The sequence below is a fragment of the Salvelinus sp. IW2-2015 genome, linkage group LG15 (assembly GCF_002910315.2).
Source record: "Salvelinus sp. IW2-2015 linkage group LG15, ASM291031v2, whole genome shotgun sequence".
Taxonomy (NCBI): Eukaryota; Metazoa; Chordata; class Actinopteri; order Salmoniformes; family Salmonidae; genus Salvelinus; species Salvelinus sp. IW2-2015.
The window spans coordinates 41,865,183-41,882,523 of NC_036855.1; the positions used below are offsets into that span (position 1 = coordinate 41,865,183).

The following is a 17,341-nucleotide window of genomic DNA, read 5'->3' on the forward strand; positions in this document are numbered from 1 at the left end:
CAAACCAGAGAAGAGAACGGACCTAATGAGGGCATGCCTCAGCAAAACCTCAGTTCATAACCATTTCCTTTCCATTTGATGGAATTGCTACACCCATGGAATGGCCTGTATGATAAAGCGGTTCAAGAGGGCAGGAAGCTGAACTATGACAGTTGCATTGATCTGTGATATGTGTCCCCAGGTGCCGATTACATCCAGATTTTCTCTTTCACAGTGACAGGATTTTATGGATCGCTACATAACACACGGATGGGAAGTAGGGGAAGTCAGTACATGCAATAGGACTGAGAATGTTACAACCGAGGAGACAATGAGGGACCTGACTGGCAGATGAAAAGGTTTAGAGTGTGGAGGTATGAAGCTGTGACCTAACCTGCCTACCAATTGGACCGGTAGTTGTGCACTAGTGCAGTTAGGCATGCTCTTTACCCTTACCCAGATCTAATTCAAAGCGAGGAATTAGATCATAGCAGGATTAGAGTCAAGTATTTTCTAGTGGTCCACTCTCAATAAGAATGTGGACTAGATCAATTATATTTATTATAATCAACAGCGCTTCATCTATTATACCAGAGATGTAATGAATGRCTTGGCAGAATAGAATAGAATCGSKTTAGATATGTTATTGGCAGAAAAGGGTGGGGTTTGTGTGTTATTCGGGTCGATGTGCTGTACGTTTATCCCAAATAACACAGCTCCGGATGGATCAGTGACCAAGGCCTTGGCAGGTTTAACCACCCTAGCTCACGAGTTGGCAGTGAACTCAGGGGTGGATACTTCTCTGACTAATTGGTTTGACAGTATGTTTGGGAAATGGAAAAATGTCATGATTACTGTGTTATGGGCTACCTTCACATGTGTGACTGTGTTAGTTTTGTGCGGATGTGGTTTGATTCCGTGTGTGAAAGTTCTCRTTTCCAGGATTCTGGAGAAATCGATGACACAACAGATGATGAWGTACGGACCAATTCTAAGCTCTGATCAGTGAAATGATGAATGTATGGGCCCGGATCTAGTGGAGAACGATTCCGGATCTTTTAATTATGAGGAACCGAGATTGGACGAGACTTTATTTGACGTTTAGAGAATTTAGACGGTTACATGTTTCAATGTATAGACTGTTTCTTTAATGAAGATTGTAACGAAAATCCTAAATAGAAGAGTTATGTTTCTGATGAAGGTTAGAACAGTCATTGATGTTGATGGAGTGTAAATATATGTATTAGTTTGGTTTTATTCTTGTATAACATTTATGTTTCTATATGATATTTGATATGTAGCTATGAATTGTTTTGTTATTTAGGGTGGATTGTTAGGAATTTTGTTAATAAATAGTTAAAACAAATTCTATCTTTAGATAAAACTATAACTAATTGAACTCTGCACGCCTGTTGAAAAGAGATTTGTGTTGTGGGTTATAAAGTAAACAGAAAGGGTCATTAAACTCTGGTTGAACTGACCCAACTTAGCCCTGAGATGTTTAGATAAGGCTGTGGGTAACTTTTTAGGTCTTCCATTATCTTGAGTTGTCTGCTAAAGTGGTAATAAATTATAGTGAGCCTTCAGGATAATTGATTATATTATGTGTCATGTGTGTGTGCTGTGAAGTTGGAATGAACTTTTGAACCTGTTTTCTATTTGTCAGGACAATGAGACTTATTCTGTAACCTATGACRTCATATCTTGTATATAAACCTGTGTTTATGATCAAATRGCAGCGTGCTCCGRGAATAAAMACTATTATCTAATTTTAATAAGACTGTATCCTGTCTATTTTATGTTAATAAGTATCTTACAAATTCTTATAAATAGACAGATTGAATTTAATTAATGAGTATATTAGAGGAATTATTGAATTCCACTAACAATACCAGAGACAGTCTGAGTTTTCTTCTGCAGTGAAATGTTTAGACATTCAAGCTCTCCAAGAACAGCAGAGGCCCAACACAGTCTTGCCTTTGCTGAAGTGCTCGAATAAGCCACTGGCAGTTGAAGCTGTCTTGGATGCAGTTTCTGCCATCTCCTCTAGGCTGCTTAGTACCCGGTCATACTGCCCTAGCACAGCTCTAATAGCAGTATTCCGCACAGTTCACCTTGTTGGACATAGGGGTTTCAGGGTGGTCAGATTTGTATCTTTGGACGTGGCAATTGATTCAAACATGCTCTTAAACTTTCCTGACTGGCCATAGAGGACACCTAACTGATGGACCCAAGAAAGGGAATCCCGGATCAGTGGGGAGGCTGAGCCGCCAGCCTGTGTAATCAGATTTACACAGTGTGCTCCACAATGTACATAGAGGGCTAATGGCTGCTGCCTCCTCATAATTGCCTGGGCACCTGTGTTTTTTCCTGACATGTTTTAGACACCATCGTAACTCTACCCACATAAGCCAGACATGGGCAAATTGAGCCTCAACAACACATCAGTTGCCACTTTCGCAATGCCCTCGCCTGTTGTCTCCGACACCCTGTATAGCCCAATAAACTCCTCGTGAGGGACAAGGCCATGGTCAACATAATGCAGACAGACACTCCTGTTCAGYACCAGAGACATCTTGAGTACCATCAACAATTACTGAAMATTGTACAATCGGAAGAGACCTAATCTCARCTGCAATGCCTCGAATGACTATTGGCCATGATGTTCAGAAYTTCATTCTGTGCTTWGGGSCCTGTGTACATTGTGGTACGCTCTGTTAACCACTTCAGTAAAATGGGATCATCCTCTTCTGCCCTAAGTTTCAAAAGCTGGTATAAATTCCCACTGTCATCCGTGTGGCCTCTAAAGGCTTGTCCCTGTCTTACTACATGCCGCACCAAACTAACAATTTTCATCAAGCAATGCCTTGCGTCVTCCTGCTGTTTACCCCACGCGCTGGATAACTGGACACTGATTGGATTTAGCTGGTGTGCTGTTACAGTTACAAAGTGGCGGTGGGTTTGGCAGTTTTGATGTACTGTGAATTTTTCAATTGCTTTTCTCCAGTTCCTAAATCCTGCACTAATGAAGGCAGCATCTGCTCTTTGGCCAAAAGATGGCTGGCTTGAAAACCCGTGGCTACAGTGAAAACACAACACTCCTTTTATTGACGGATTATAATGTAGCCAGGGGAAATCCCGAAACCATCTCTCTTGAAACATCAACACTCTGTTGGCAAGAGTTTGCGGTTCTATAAATTGTGGGTGTGGCTGAAATGGTTTTGTGCCATCACTGAGGTAACTGGACAATGCTGTGCCACTGTCCCCTATACGGGTGCTGCTGGCAACAAGGTTGACACCTGGTCCTGCCGTGTCTGTGACACTGTCCTCTGAAGTCTCTCTCCCTGGCTCTTTCCCTTTCACCACCCTCACTGACTCACAGTCTGTCTCCTACAAAAAAAGCTCCTAACTACCGGCACCCAAAACCACAACAGCAATACCATTGCCTTAACTTCTCTAGGATAGGGGGCAGCATTTTCACGTTTGGATGAAAAGCATACCCAAATTTAACTGCTAGCTACTCATCCCCAGAAGATAAGATAGAAGACGTTTATTTCCCCTTTGTCGCACCTGCAGTGAAAACAACAACCAGGAAAACCCTTGTGATCACTCAGATCAAGAAAGAGTCCTGACAGGTGTATTCTTTCAGGCTCTAGAGATGGGGTATCATGTGGCCAAAATCTTTGAAGTGTGGAACTTTTGCAGGAAATCAGACACTCTTTTTAAAGAGTACATCAAGACCTTCTTGAGATGCAAGCAAATGGCTTCAGGCTACTCTGCATCGGTCACAGATCAAGAGAGCAAAGACAAGTACATTCAAGACTATCACGACAGAGAAGGCATACTTCTTGACCCTGACAGAATAGAGGTCAACAAAACCAAAAGAAATGTGTCGAAATCGCAGAGATGCAATATGCTAACAACGTCGATCATTAAAGACCCCGTTGAATGTTTGGAATTTGTTTTTACGTGACCAATACGAAATTTCACATTTTTCATTCTTGAGTAAAGACATTGCCCTGGTGCAATGGAGGCGTAACAAGAAGTGGGTTCTACCCCCGGGTAATGTAAATGTGTTTCTTGCAGCATTTACCACGGCCTATGGCCGACTTGAACTGTATACCCTCATGGAACAGCTTCAGAGGCGGGTTCTTTACCACGACACAGACTCTGTGGTCTATGTAAGCAAACAGGGTGATTGGAACCCCCCACTTAGCAACTATCTGGGTGGTTTAACGAGTGAACTCGAAGAGGGTGACCATATCACAGAATGGTCCTCTTGTGGTCCCAAAAGCTATGCTTTTAGGACTAAAGACAATCACGTGGTGTTGAAAGCCAAAGGCGTGACTCAAAACTATGAAAATGCCCCGCGTGTAAACTTGGAATCAATCACACGCTTGGTCGAGGGGTTCATAAACGACCGGAATAGTGACTTGGAGATTTTGAGCTCCTACAAAAAAATTGTTAGGGATAAAAAGGGCTTCCATCTAAGGAATGCCCCACTTACTAAAAGATTCAGAGTAGTCTATGACAAGAGACTGCTATTGCCTGACGGGACCACATTGCTCTTTGGCTACTGACTTATGCTACAAGCCCCAGTGTGTCTTAAAGCTTAAGATATAATGACTGCTGTAGAAGATTTTGACCCCCGGATGCAACTACCATTTTCGGCCTTAATTTATGGCTGCAATCCCGTTAACGGGATGATATGACAACAGCCAGTGAAAGTGCAAGGCGCCAAATTCAAAAAACAGAAATCTCAGAATTAAAATTCCTCAGACATACATGTGTATTATACCATTTTAAAGGTAATCGTGTTGTTAATCCCACCAAAGTGTCCGATTTCAAATATGCTTTTCAGCGAAAGCACTACAAACGATTATGTTAGGTCACACCAAACCACAATAAGCACAGCCATTTTTTCAGCGAAAGATAGCAGTCACAAAAAGCAGAAATAGAGATAAAATGGATCACTAACCTTTGATGATCTTCATCAGATGACACTCATAGGACTTCATGTTACACAATACATGTATGTTTTGTTTGATAAAGTTCATATTTATATAAAAAAATCTGAGTTTACATTGGTGCGTTACATTCACTAGTTCCAAAAACATCAAGTGATTTTGCATAGCCACATCGTTTCAACAGAAATACTCATCATAAATGTAGATGATAATATATATACACATGGAATTATAGATATACCTCTCCTTAATGCAACCACTGTGTCAGATGTTTTTTTAACTCTTTACGGAAAAAGCTAACCATGCAATAATCTGAGACAGAGCTCAGAACAATAGCCAAATTAGCCGCCATGTTGGAGTCAACAGAAACCATAAATTACATGATAAATATTCCCTTACCTTTGATGATCTTCATCAGAATGCACTCCCAGGAATCCTAGTTCCACAATAAATCGTTGTTTTGTTCGATAATGTCCATTACTTATGTCCAAGTAGCTACTTTTACTAGCATGTGTAGTACACGTGTCCAAACTCTCGCGCAGATGCAGGCAAACGTCGGACGAAAACTTAAAAAAGTTATATTACAAGTCGAATAAACTGGTCAAACTAAGTAGAGAATCAATCTTCAGGATGTTGTTATCATATATATCCAATAACGTTCCAACCGGAGCATTCCTTCGTGTCTGTAGAAGTTATGGAATGCAAGGCAATATCATGAGGAATGCGCGTGACCAGGAACTGGCAATCTGCCAGATCACTGACTCATTCCCCTCTCATCCGGCCCCACAACACAGTATAAACTTCATTCAACGTTCTACCGACTGTTGACATCTAGTGGAAGACGTAGGAAGTGCAAACAGATCCATATATTACAGGGAATTGAATAGGCAATGAGTTTAACATCGACCAGCCTCAGAATTTCCACTTACTGTTTGGATTTTTTCTCAGGTTTTTGCCTGACATATGAGTTCTGTTATACTCACAGACATAATTCAAACAGTTTTAGAAACGTCAGAGTGTTTTCTATCCAATACTACTAATAATATGCATATATTAGTAACTGGGACTGAGGAGAAGGCCGTTTACTCTGGGCACCTTTCATCCAAGCTACTCAATACTGCCCTTGCAGCCATAAGTACATCTGATTATACAACATAAAATTTAACTGCGTTCTCCTGATCAACACGTCGGATGTGCTATCCAACCAGGACTCATTCATCCAACCGTGGCTGTTTTATCCAGCCAGGGCTCATTCATCCAACCGTGGCTGTTTTATCCAACCTTCGACCATTCATCCAACCGTGACTGTTTTATCCAGCCAGGGCTCATTCATCCAACCGTGGCGGGTTTATCCAACCTTCGACCATTCATCCAACCGTGGCTCACTCATTCAACCAGGGCTCATTCATCCAACCGTGGCTGGTTTATCCAACCTTCGACCATTCATCCAACCGTGGCTGTTTTATCCAACCATGACTGTTTTATCCAGCCAGGGCTCATTCATCCAACCGTAGCTGGTTTATCCAACCTTCGACCATTCATCCAACTGTGGCTGTTTTATCCAACCAGGGCTCATTCATCCAACCGTGGCTGGTTTATCCAACGTTGGACCATTCATCCAACCGTGGCTGGTGTATTCAACCTCGGACCATTCATCCAACCATGGCTGTTTTATCCAACCAGGGCTCATTCATCCAACCAGGGCTCATTCATCCAACCGTGGCTGTTTATCCAACCAGGGCTTATTCATCCAACCGAGTACTACAGGGAAGCAGTTTAATACCAAGGTCTGTTCTTACAACAGTTTGCATGTCTCAACACTGGGGAAGAGGTATCAACTATATTCGACATGGATCTGAGGCAAAATACGTATGGCAACTGGCCTCTATTGGACAGATCATGGCTTTCATTTGTAGAATGGCTGGGTGAGCGTGGTGGGGCTCCGTCTCTGAATAACAGATTATATCTTCCCTGAATAGACCTGAGGTTAATGTTGGAGCTATTGCCATCGTGGGATACTTTGGTGACATGCACGGAGGAGTGTGTTCAGGTATGGTGAAGACCGCTGAGAATACCATCGTCCCATTTGCTATTACAAATGCACCGACTTGGTAGAATAGGAATACAGTGATCCTGTTAGGATGACAGCAAATGTGATTGAAGCCGTCCCAGAAGGTTACTTGATGGCTAGACCCAGAGACATACCTGATGGTCCAAACGAGATTTCCTGCACACGTGTAGTGGAAGAGATGCGTGACATGATACAGTTACTAAAGGGTGCATGGTGGGGACTTTCAACTGGTAGGTCCCAGGGTCATGCGAGCACAGTGAAGTGATACAGGATCTACAACAGATGGATGCTGAATACAGCATTCCAGCTGCAGCAATCTGTCATATGGATGAAGACCGCCTTGGATACCTCTTCGAAATTGTAACAGCGAAAGGAAAGAGATAGAAGGTAAAGTTCGATAGGTCGGGGTTTCAGCTTGGGACCGGTGTACACTTCTCCACCATGGGAGGTTTGCTGCACTACATGAGCACTGTTAAGACCTTCCCTATAATGCAACAGTTATGCAGGAGAAAGACTGACAAGGATGGAGCAGGATGGAGAAGGAGGGGGATACAAGTTGAGACAAGTGGAGTCTATTCCACCCCATCTCAAATGTTTCATACAGGCCAGCCCATATGCATGGAGGCGGAGGACATGAACATTGAACTCCTGCTCATCTCAATGAATATGTCAGGCAGTACAGGTGTAATTAGAGTGTACCGTATGTAACCCTGTTATGACTTCACATCAATAAATAAAGGTAATGACCAGTCGGTTCAGAGATGTGTTCTTTTTATTCACATACATTACAACTATCAGTAACATTGTCAGCGCGCTCATTTCACCCATAGTAGCAATCCAATCCTTTAACCTCTCTAGGGTATGTGGGACGGTAGCATCCCACCTCGTCAACAGCCAGTGAAACTGCAGGGCGCCAAATTCAAAACAACAGAAATCCCATAATTTAAATTCCTCAAATATACAAGTATTTTACACCATTTTAAAGATACACTTGTTGTAAATCTAGCCAAAGTGTCCGATTTCAAAAAGGTTTTATGACGAAAGCACACCAAACGATTATGTTAGGTATGAGCCAAGTCACAGAAAAAGACAGCCATTTTTCCAGCCAAAGAGAGGAGTCACAAAAAGCAGAAATAGAGATAAAATGTATCACTAACCTTTGATGATCTTCATCAGATGACACTCATAGGACTTCATGTTACACAATACATGTATGTTTTGTTCGGTAAAGTTCATATTTATATCCCAAAATCTGAGTTTAGGCGGGACGCTACTGTCTCACTTGGCAAAAAGCCAGAGAAAATGCAGAGCGCCAAATTCTAATTAATTACTATGAAAATTACTATAAAAATCTAACTTTCATTAAATCACACATGAAAGATACCAAATTAAAGCTACACTGGTTGTGAATCCAGCCAACATGTCAGAATTCAAATAGGCTTTTCGGTGAAAGCAAACGATGCTATTATCTGAGGATAGCACAATAGTCAACAAAGACAGAGAAGCATATTTCAACCCTGCAGGCGCGACACAAAACGCAGAAATAAAAATATAATTCATGCCTTACCTTTGACGGACTTCTGTTGTTGGCACTCCAATATGTCCCATAAACATCACAAATGGTCCTTTTGTTCGATTAATTCCATCGATATATATCCAAAATGTCCATTTATTTGGCGCGTTTGATCCAGAAAAATACCGGTTCCAACTTGCTCAAACGTGACTACAAAATATCTCAAAGGTTACCTGTAAACTTTGCCAAAAAAATTCAAAGTACTTTTGTAATACAACTTTAGGTATTTTTTAATGTTAACAATCGATAAAATTGAAGATGGGATGATCTGTGTTCAATACAGGATTTAAACCAACTATAGCTAGCTTTCTGGTCACGCGCTTCTATCTAACAGGACACTTCATGTGACTCTCGTTCAAGATGGCCGTACTTCTTCATTACACAAAGGAATAACCTCAACCAATTTCTCAAGACTGTTGACATCCAGTGGAAACGGTAGGAACTGCAAGCATGTCTCTTAGAAATCTGGTTTCCCAATGAAACCTAATTGAAAAGAGTGACCTCGAAAAAAAAAAAAATCTGAATGGTTTGTCCTCGGGGTTTCGCCTGCTAAATAAGCTATGTTATACTCACAGACATGATTCAAACCGTTTTAGAAACTTCAGAGTGTTTTCTATCCAAATCTACTAATAATATGCATATCTTATCTTCTGGGGATGAGTAGCTGGCAGTTTTTTTGGGCATGCTTTTCATCAAAAATTCCGAATGCTGCCCCCTACCCTAGAGTAGTTAAGGACATATGATTATTCAACATAAAATTCAACTGCATTCTCTTGATCAACACGTCAGTGCTCAACTGTGTGAAAGTGGCAATACTGTCGATTTGTTGTTCCTCACATCCCTCTGCATGCCGCAGGAGATGGATGAGTTTGGTGTAAATGACAGAGAGGGTTGATCCATAGATTATGGTGAGGGACACATGCCCGGTGATTTCACCTATGTTCTCCGAGGGGCTCTCGATCAAGACTTTGATGTGAGGCCTATTTTCGTCTACAATGGCAATGTTGTCCGCGTACTCGCTCATGGTCTGGTACAGGTAGGTGATGTATTTCATAACATGGTATGGAATTACGATGCTCCCGCTGTACATGTGTCTAGGAGGGAAAGATGTGCAGTCGAGCACTTGAAAGGATAGGTTTGTGGCCATCTCCTGAATGACTCAGTTTAAAATTGGCAAGGTTGTCAAGGGAAGCCGATCGCAAAAGAGCTAGGAGATTTCTGAGAGCTTCATAGTCAGCGCAGGGTTGATGGGAAGGTATGCACACATAGCTTTCCGCACACTGAGGGAAAGAGAACGAGGGAAGTCCGCTGGGTCCTTTCATAACGCTGGCAAGGCCTATCTCCGAACACGTCGCAGTGAATTCAAACTCCCCTCGGTTAGAGGTGACAAGGATGTCGAAAGCACCTCTCGCTCTGTCCGAGGCCCAGAGGCTGTTTGACTTCATGAACGCCAAGACATTGACGAGAGCCTGCCTGTTTTCTTCATCGTACACAGATAGGGTGCGATTAAAAGGTACGGTGTTGGTGCCCGCTATCTTCATGCAGGATCCACAGTTAATGTCGACCTGCCACTTGGAGGAAAGCTTACACGGATCGTTCGTCAGGACCCTTTTCTTGTTGTCGTTGAGGACGGTGAACGTGACTGGTATTTTTTCCAAGGTGCCTTGCTTGTAGGCGGTAACGCTCATGTTGTCAATGACGAACAGAGTGCTGCAGTCGCCAAAGGGTGTGAGACCATGCAAGTCGATTTTGAACATCGCAGGCTGATGGGCCTGACTGACCCTGGTCAAGGTGTGGGAGAAAACATACTCCTTCTGACTGAAAGACATCTTTAACCCTGGGTTGGGAGCAGGAATATTCTATCGCCAGGGTTTGCTCGATGCATGTCTACCGAATCGCATATATACGGTGATTTTTTGTCTCAATCTAAGTTGAGCCACGTGGCGTAGGGGCCATGTGGAGGAGAGCGAGCCAAAGCGAGGATCAAGAGAGCCACCGTCTTTCGTTGACACACTGTCCTATCTTTCTCCTCTTGTCTTGGCCATAGACGCACTGGATAAGCCTGTGGGCCAGGACGTTGTTGGCGAACAGGTCCCTGTAGAAGTTTTTACAGCCTGTGCAATGATACATAACCTCCCTGCAGTCAGCGAGAGGATGTGTCCTCTTGCCGAGCTTGGCCCGGATGGGTTTGATCCACTTCTTCTCCCTGGTCTCGATCCACGTTCGCATGAGGTTCGCGTCGGCGCAAGACTAGGGCATGATGCATGATGCCTGTTTTTCTAACAATTTTCCTTGAAAATTGTCAAAAATCATGTTTTTGGCAATTTGTTAGCAAAAACGTGAATAGGACTAATAGGATCGATGGTATTTGAAACGATTTAGTGTGAAATATATTTTAAAACCGTTTTGCCTTGCCATGGGTTATAATCATGTTATAGGATATTTCCACAATTCAAGTAATACATGAGTGGAAGGAGCGATGTTAGGAGACACGAGTTGTGTGTTACAAATGTGATACACCTTTACTAATAGCGTTCCATTATCATGTTCTAAAAATCATGTTTAGACAATTTCCCTATTGCAAGTAGTACAGAACTGGAAGGATGGGAGATGCTGTTTGTGCAACACAACTGTAACATATTTTCTAACAGTTTTCCATAAACATGGTCAAAAATCATGTTTTAGGCAAATTGTTAGCAAAAACTTGCACAAGACTAGTCGGATAGATGGTAGTAGAAACAGTGAAACAATTTAGTGTGAAATGTATTTTAAAACCGTTTTGCCTTACCTGTAGACATCATCATGCATGATGGACGCGTCTCCCTGTCAGGAATGCCATAACACGTTCGCCCTTACATTGAAGATGTAATCCGGAGACAGGTGTTTTCTCCATCTCTTTAGCTATCATTCTCTAATTCCACTGATTTCAAAACTTGATCCTTCAAAAAGTGGAGAGCAGCACTTATGCAGCTCCACTACACAATACATTTTTTWAAAAGTTGCATTCGACAGGATTACCAACACAGACTGACGAGCTCAAATAGACAGAAGCCTTCTATGGCAGACCAATCCAAACTCATCGGCATGTCCAGCCCACTCATTATCTCAGCCAATCATGGCTAGTGGGAAGGTTGCTAACTTTTCTGTGGCTTATCCAACAAGTCTCGTAATTTAACAATTTTTTCAGTATTTTCAGATGGCATAAAAGTTTGGTATTAAGACACATGAAAGTTAACATGTTCGAAAAGGCATTTCTGCCAAAACATCACATTTTGATAACAACATTTTTTTTACGGTCAAACGGCTCTCCTGTGAAGTCGTGACTTGCGACATACGCCTAGTTCACTGAATCGGGTCATATATATTTCACAGTTGAATTACTAAATAGTTTCATTGTTTCTACCACCATATCTCCTATTAGTCCTGTATTAGTTTTTGCTTGCTAATTGCATAAAACATGATTTTAGAAACTCTTTAGAACATATGTCACCGTACTAACTCACAAATAGTGTCTCCCATCCATCCAATTCTATACCAGTTGCAATGTGGAAATTGCCTAAAAAAATGATTTTTAAACCATGATAATGGAAAGCTGTTAGTGAAGGTGTACCACAGTTGAAAGATAAAAATCCTGTCTCCTAACATCTGTCCTTCCTGTCTTGTACTACTTTGAATTGTGGAAATATGCTAAAGCATGAGTTTAGCCCAAGTTTATGGAAAACAGTTAGAAAAGAGGTCACCTTTGTAACTCACAAAGTGTCTCCCATCTGTCCAATTATGTACGAGTTGAAGTGAGGAAATTGCCTAAAACATGATTTTTAGACCATGATAATGAACTGACTTTCCAGCAGACGGACAGGCGATTCCACCAGAGAAGATAACAATGGCATACCGGTATAAATATATACATTGCAATTATTCTCAAATGAGCGGCCGTTCATGTGCAAAAGATTATAATTTCAATTAATATAATTATCCACTGTGTGTAATGAATCCATTTTGTCTATCCTGCTCTTTTTCAGTCCCCACCCCTTTCCTTTGTCTACCAAGCCATCATATCGGCTTCGTCCGCTAGGGACTTTTTCTTTGTATCATGTAATAACCCAAATATCTAGTGTTTGTTTGTTATGTAATCCTGTGTGATTATGTAGTTAGTTAGTAAATAAACAATTAAGCCAATTTGTATATCGCTGATTCATGATTTAGGCTAACCAAGAATTTTACGACGTTTGGAATGAGACTAACGAAGGTAAGAATTAATAATCATTAATGAAATTGATAAGATATTAAAATATCTGAAGTTATATTCGGGAAATTATAACTGTAACTCTAAACATTTTCCCGTGGTGCCCCAACATCCTAGTTAATTAATGTTTACATGATTAGTTTAATCATGTAATAATTAAACCTAGTTCAAAACCTATCTATGAACCTCAGCTATCATAGTTGTTGCATCGACTTCAAGTCTGAATGGCATTAATGAAGCCTATGGATTGACTAGAATATAATAACTTTATTCTGCCTAGGATGTAAGTTCTATATACATATATTGTAGTTATTACCACGCATGCGATCCCCAAATTGTAGCCTGTACATTGAATATATTCACTGATCATGTACTCTTCCTTGGCAAATAAAGGTGCGGTTCAGGTATGAATCTCTGTGAGACATTCTTTTTCTGTCATATCCAATACCAGGTGTATCAAACTCCATTATTTAAATGATGCTGTGTCTGCATGTATATATTACAATTATACAATTCAACAGTGTTTACCACTCCTGCTCCTGGGCCATCAATGATTACACATTGTAACTATGCAATAGACTAGAAACATGATTTAAATAAAGGGTTGTTTGTAATTCATATCTCCAGAAAAAAATCAGGACACTACACCTATGCATATCTAACTTTCTTCGTCTGCATTAATCTAGGCAAATTAATGGGACCTGACTGCCCTTAACCAACACAAAAACATCCTATGGCGTTCTGCATTAGCATCGAACAGCCCCCGTGMTATGCAACTTTTCAGGGAAGCTAGAAACCAATATACACAGGCAGTTAGAAAAGCCAAGGCTAGCTTTTTCAAGCAGAAATGTGCTTCCTGCAACACAAATTCAAAAAAGTTCTGGGACACAGTAAAGTTCATGGAGAATAAGAACACCTCCTCCCAGCTGCCCACTGCACTGAAGATAGGAAACACTGTCACCACCGATAAATCCACAATAATTGAGAATATCAATAAGCATTTTTCTACGGCTGGCCATGCTTTCCACCTGGCTACCCCTACCCCGGTCAACAGCACTGCACCACCCACACAGGATAGGTGAAGTATTCCAATGAGATACTTAATTTCAACCAGTGGAGAATGTGAAATGCTTGATTGAAAGTTCATTATCCAGGTGTTATAAATACATAATACATGCATTATAAATATTAGTTGTAATATTATATTATAAAACAAGTTCAATCTGTACTTCAATGCACAATGGTGTGCATTATAAAAGAAGAGGAAGAAAGAGGAGGTGGGGAGAGAGATGTAGAAGACAGAAAAGGAAAGAGATAAAACAGAAGCAGGGAAGACAGCATACGGTTCATGAATTACAGTGCTACCCTAATATTCTCTCAGTTCATCACAATTACATAGTGTCTCTAGTGGTGTCTCCTAACCAGCCTTGGGCTCCCAGTCGGCCTTGAAGGTTATCTTAAGAGCGGGTGATGTGGCGATGACGGGACTGGCTTCTCACATCAAAACATACCTGCAGACGAGAGACAGAAGGATAGGAAGAGAGCATGATTAAGCTTTGATTTTTTATTCTAACATGTTCAGTCATCATAATCAAGAGGTGAAATGCAAAACTGACCTTGGATCATTAACTCTGGGAATACTACATCTCTATCTGTATTTCAATGTAAAGTATCTCTTTAATAATTCTTCCTGTATAATATAAGTATAATATCCCTTATAACAAATCATGATAACATTTAATAGATAGATACATGTGCATGTGTAGCATGTGACAAAAGCAGGATCATATCAAGGATAGCGTCACAAATGAATACATAAATACCACTTGAAGCTTGATGATGACTTTTGAATCAGCTGTGTAGTGCTAAGGCAAAAACAAAAATGTGCACCCCTTTGAGTCCCCAGGACCAGGACTGAGAACCGCTGCTCTTAATTGGGACCTCTTAATCTGCAGACAGGCTCTCTGTATCTGAGGACAGAAAACCTCACAAGAAATAGACTACACAAAAGTACCTGCTCTATCCAGAATAGCCTACTCTCTCACTTTGACAGCTCGGCCTGCTATCCTTTCACCCTCCTCCAAAAAATACAAATATTTGCCATTATCAAGAGTGGCACTGGGGTTAAAACAATATCCTACATAGTGTGGGAGGACTGCACCTGAAAAGGATGGAGACTCATAACTAATTGAAGAGCATGCATGTATACGTCCTGACCAAAAGATGAGGAGTCAGTGGTAGGGTTCACTTGAYGTTGCAGCACAGCAAGATTCTCAGTAGACAGGGGGCATGGGATGTCAGGAAAAATGACCCCATTGTCAGTGTTTCCAGATTATCCTCCTGATAAAGCAGGTCCTCCACCTGCTGAATCTGGAATTCTCAAAAGAAACAAATCTGTATTAGTGAAGATAAATTTGTCAGCAAAAGGGGCTTGATAGTCCAGTGAAAATGGCTGTGTTTATGTGGTGTAAATCTTAAAATTAGCAGCAGACATCTGAAGGGTTTTTTAATTAATGCATGGGAGACAGGTTCCATATACAACAAGACATGTAGAGATGGAGAAAAAGAACACAGAACAGTTTAATTACCTCTGGTTATGGACACTTTTGCCAGCTATAAAGCTACCACGGCCTGTTCCTCGGACAGTGAACATCTGGCAATATCTACATTTTTGAACCCTTGATCAGCTCGCACTCTGAAAGTACAGAAAATAGCTTATTTTTTGTAGATATGAAAACATAACTTGAGATATGACCGTTCAATCTAAAGCAGCAGATGTCATTTTCAGGATACGTCAATACAGCACAGAAAGCTTTACACCAGACTGGTATTGTGGTTGTTCATTAGGTGATGGGAAATATGCAATATGCATACAAAATACTATACTTACCTTCCTTGAAAATCCATCTATACCAAAATTGACAATGCTGTATCTTGAAAAAAAAGCATTGGAATTAAAATGTAGTTATTTAACCTATTAACCTGCTTCATTATTTATGTATTACCAGTTGATGAAGAACAGCTCCAATTTCATACATCATTGAAAATTTGTCTACGAATAAGTAAGAATAAAAAAGTTCAAATAACTTCTTAGATTTGATGGAAACATTATACATCTTATCACCTTATCACCTCAGATTTGTATCAATGTGGACGAGAGACGGGAGCAGGTACAGAGTATTTTTGTCGAGCAATGTGACGAAGCTGGATCATTCTGGCAATGATACCTGCACCATCTACACAAAGACTCCCTAACTCTTCGACATTGTACACAATGGCCCATTGCTTGGAGACTTCCTTTGACCATTCTAAAGCCCACATGGGGCATCCTTGCCTTAATGGTGTTAGGGTTGCGTAAGTTCAACTGAGATAGGAACAATAGGACACCTGAACTTGATTAAAATAATTGTTTAATTCAAAAGTTAATAAATGGCAAATGCATTTTTCGTATATACGGGTCCACTGCACCACCCCGCAGGGTGGTAACAGAGAAGACACTTGTTACTGACAAAGACATTATAATAAATACTCATGACAGAGATAGTTCCCACTTCCGAGCCGGCCTGTCAGAGTAGAGACTGGGCGTGGTTTAGACTTACCCAGCCTATCGTTGATGTTGGCACATAAGCTAGTCCTATATAAAACATAAAGCAAAAAGAGATAAGAACTGAGTGTAAAGCTATGCAGAGAATGGACAGAAGAGGGCAGTATTGCCACACTCAACGGTTCTCCAATCGACGGGGAGCCTGATTGACTGCTGGTGACATAACGAAACACTTAAAACCAATTCGGAGTAGAGAGAATCAGTTAATAACTTATTTAGGTTAAATTTAAAGACTAATGTTATTATTGTTATGAATTGGCTGACATGCGATATAAATTTAGCGAAGTATATGGTACGTTTACACTTTGGAGTAGAGAAAGTTGAGAAGTTGATTTTACTTATACGATAGTTTTGATGCACAACTCAATTGGAGTAACTAGATGTTTTGCCTAGAGGCATGAATAAGACAGTTATTTTTGGTATTGTATTGGCTACTAATTTTCTGAGTACGTTGCTAGACACAGGATGATTTGTTTTGTAACGACGTAAAACCATGTCATTAGGTGGAATACACGATTACGCAAATCCGTATATTTAACCACAACTTTGAATTTAGCATTGGGTATTATAGGAGGAACGGGATACAATTTGTACTTTTCCCCACGGTGTGGCCGTATCAAATTATGACAGGGAAAATTTACATATATAATATAGCTTTGGTCACTTTCAAAAGTGGCTAAAGGTTATTGGTTTTTGGTTAAGTAACGCCAGGGATTTCGAACAAAAAGTAAACGTATTCTAACATAGATCTGTTTTCATTATGGGGAACAATGAACGGCAGCAAACTGGTATGGCTGGCCGGGAGTTAAAGGGACAGTACACGTTTATCACAGTTGTGTGAGTGTAATGGCAGGGTATAAGTATTTTGGGGAGACAATTTGGGAGAAGGACTGAATGAGTT

The 17,341-nt window shown here is 40.8% G+C and overlaps 1 long non-coding RNA gene across 1 annotated transcript; it reads right to left on the bottom strand.

Annotated features, from left to right (window-relative positions):
- Nucleotides 1-13,962: 13,962 nt before the first annotated feature.
- Nucleotides 13,963-16,172, bottom strand: LOC139028821 (uncharacterized). Its single transcript, XR_011481041.1, has 2 exons — nucleotides 15,425-16,172; nucleotides 13,963-15,206 (listed from the first exon to the last, which is right to left on the bottom strand). It is a non-coding gene; the product is annotated as an uncharacterized lncRNA (long non-coding RNA).
- Nucleotides 16,173-17,341: the final 1,169 nt, after the last annotated feature.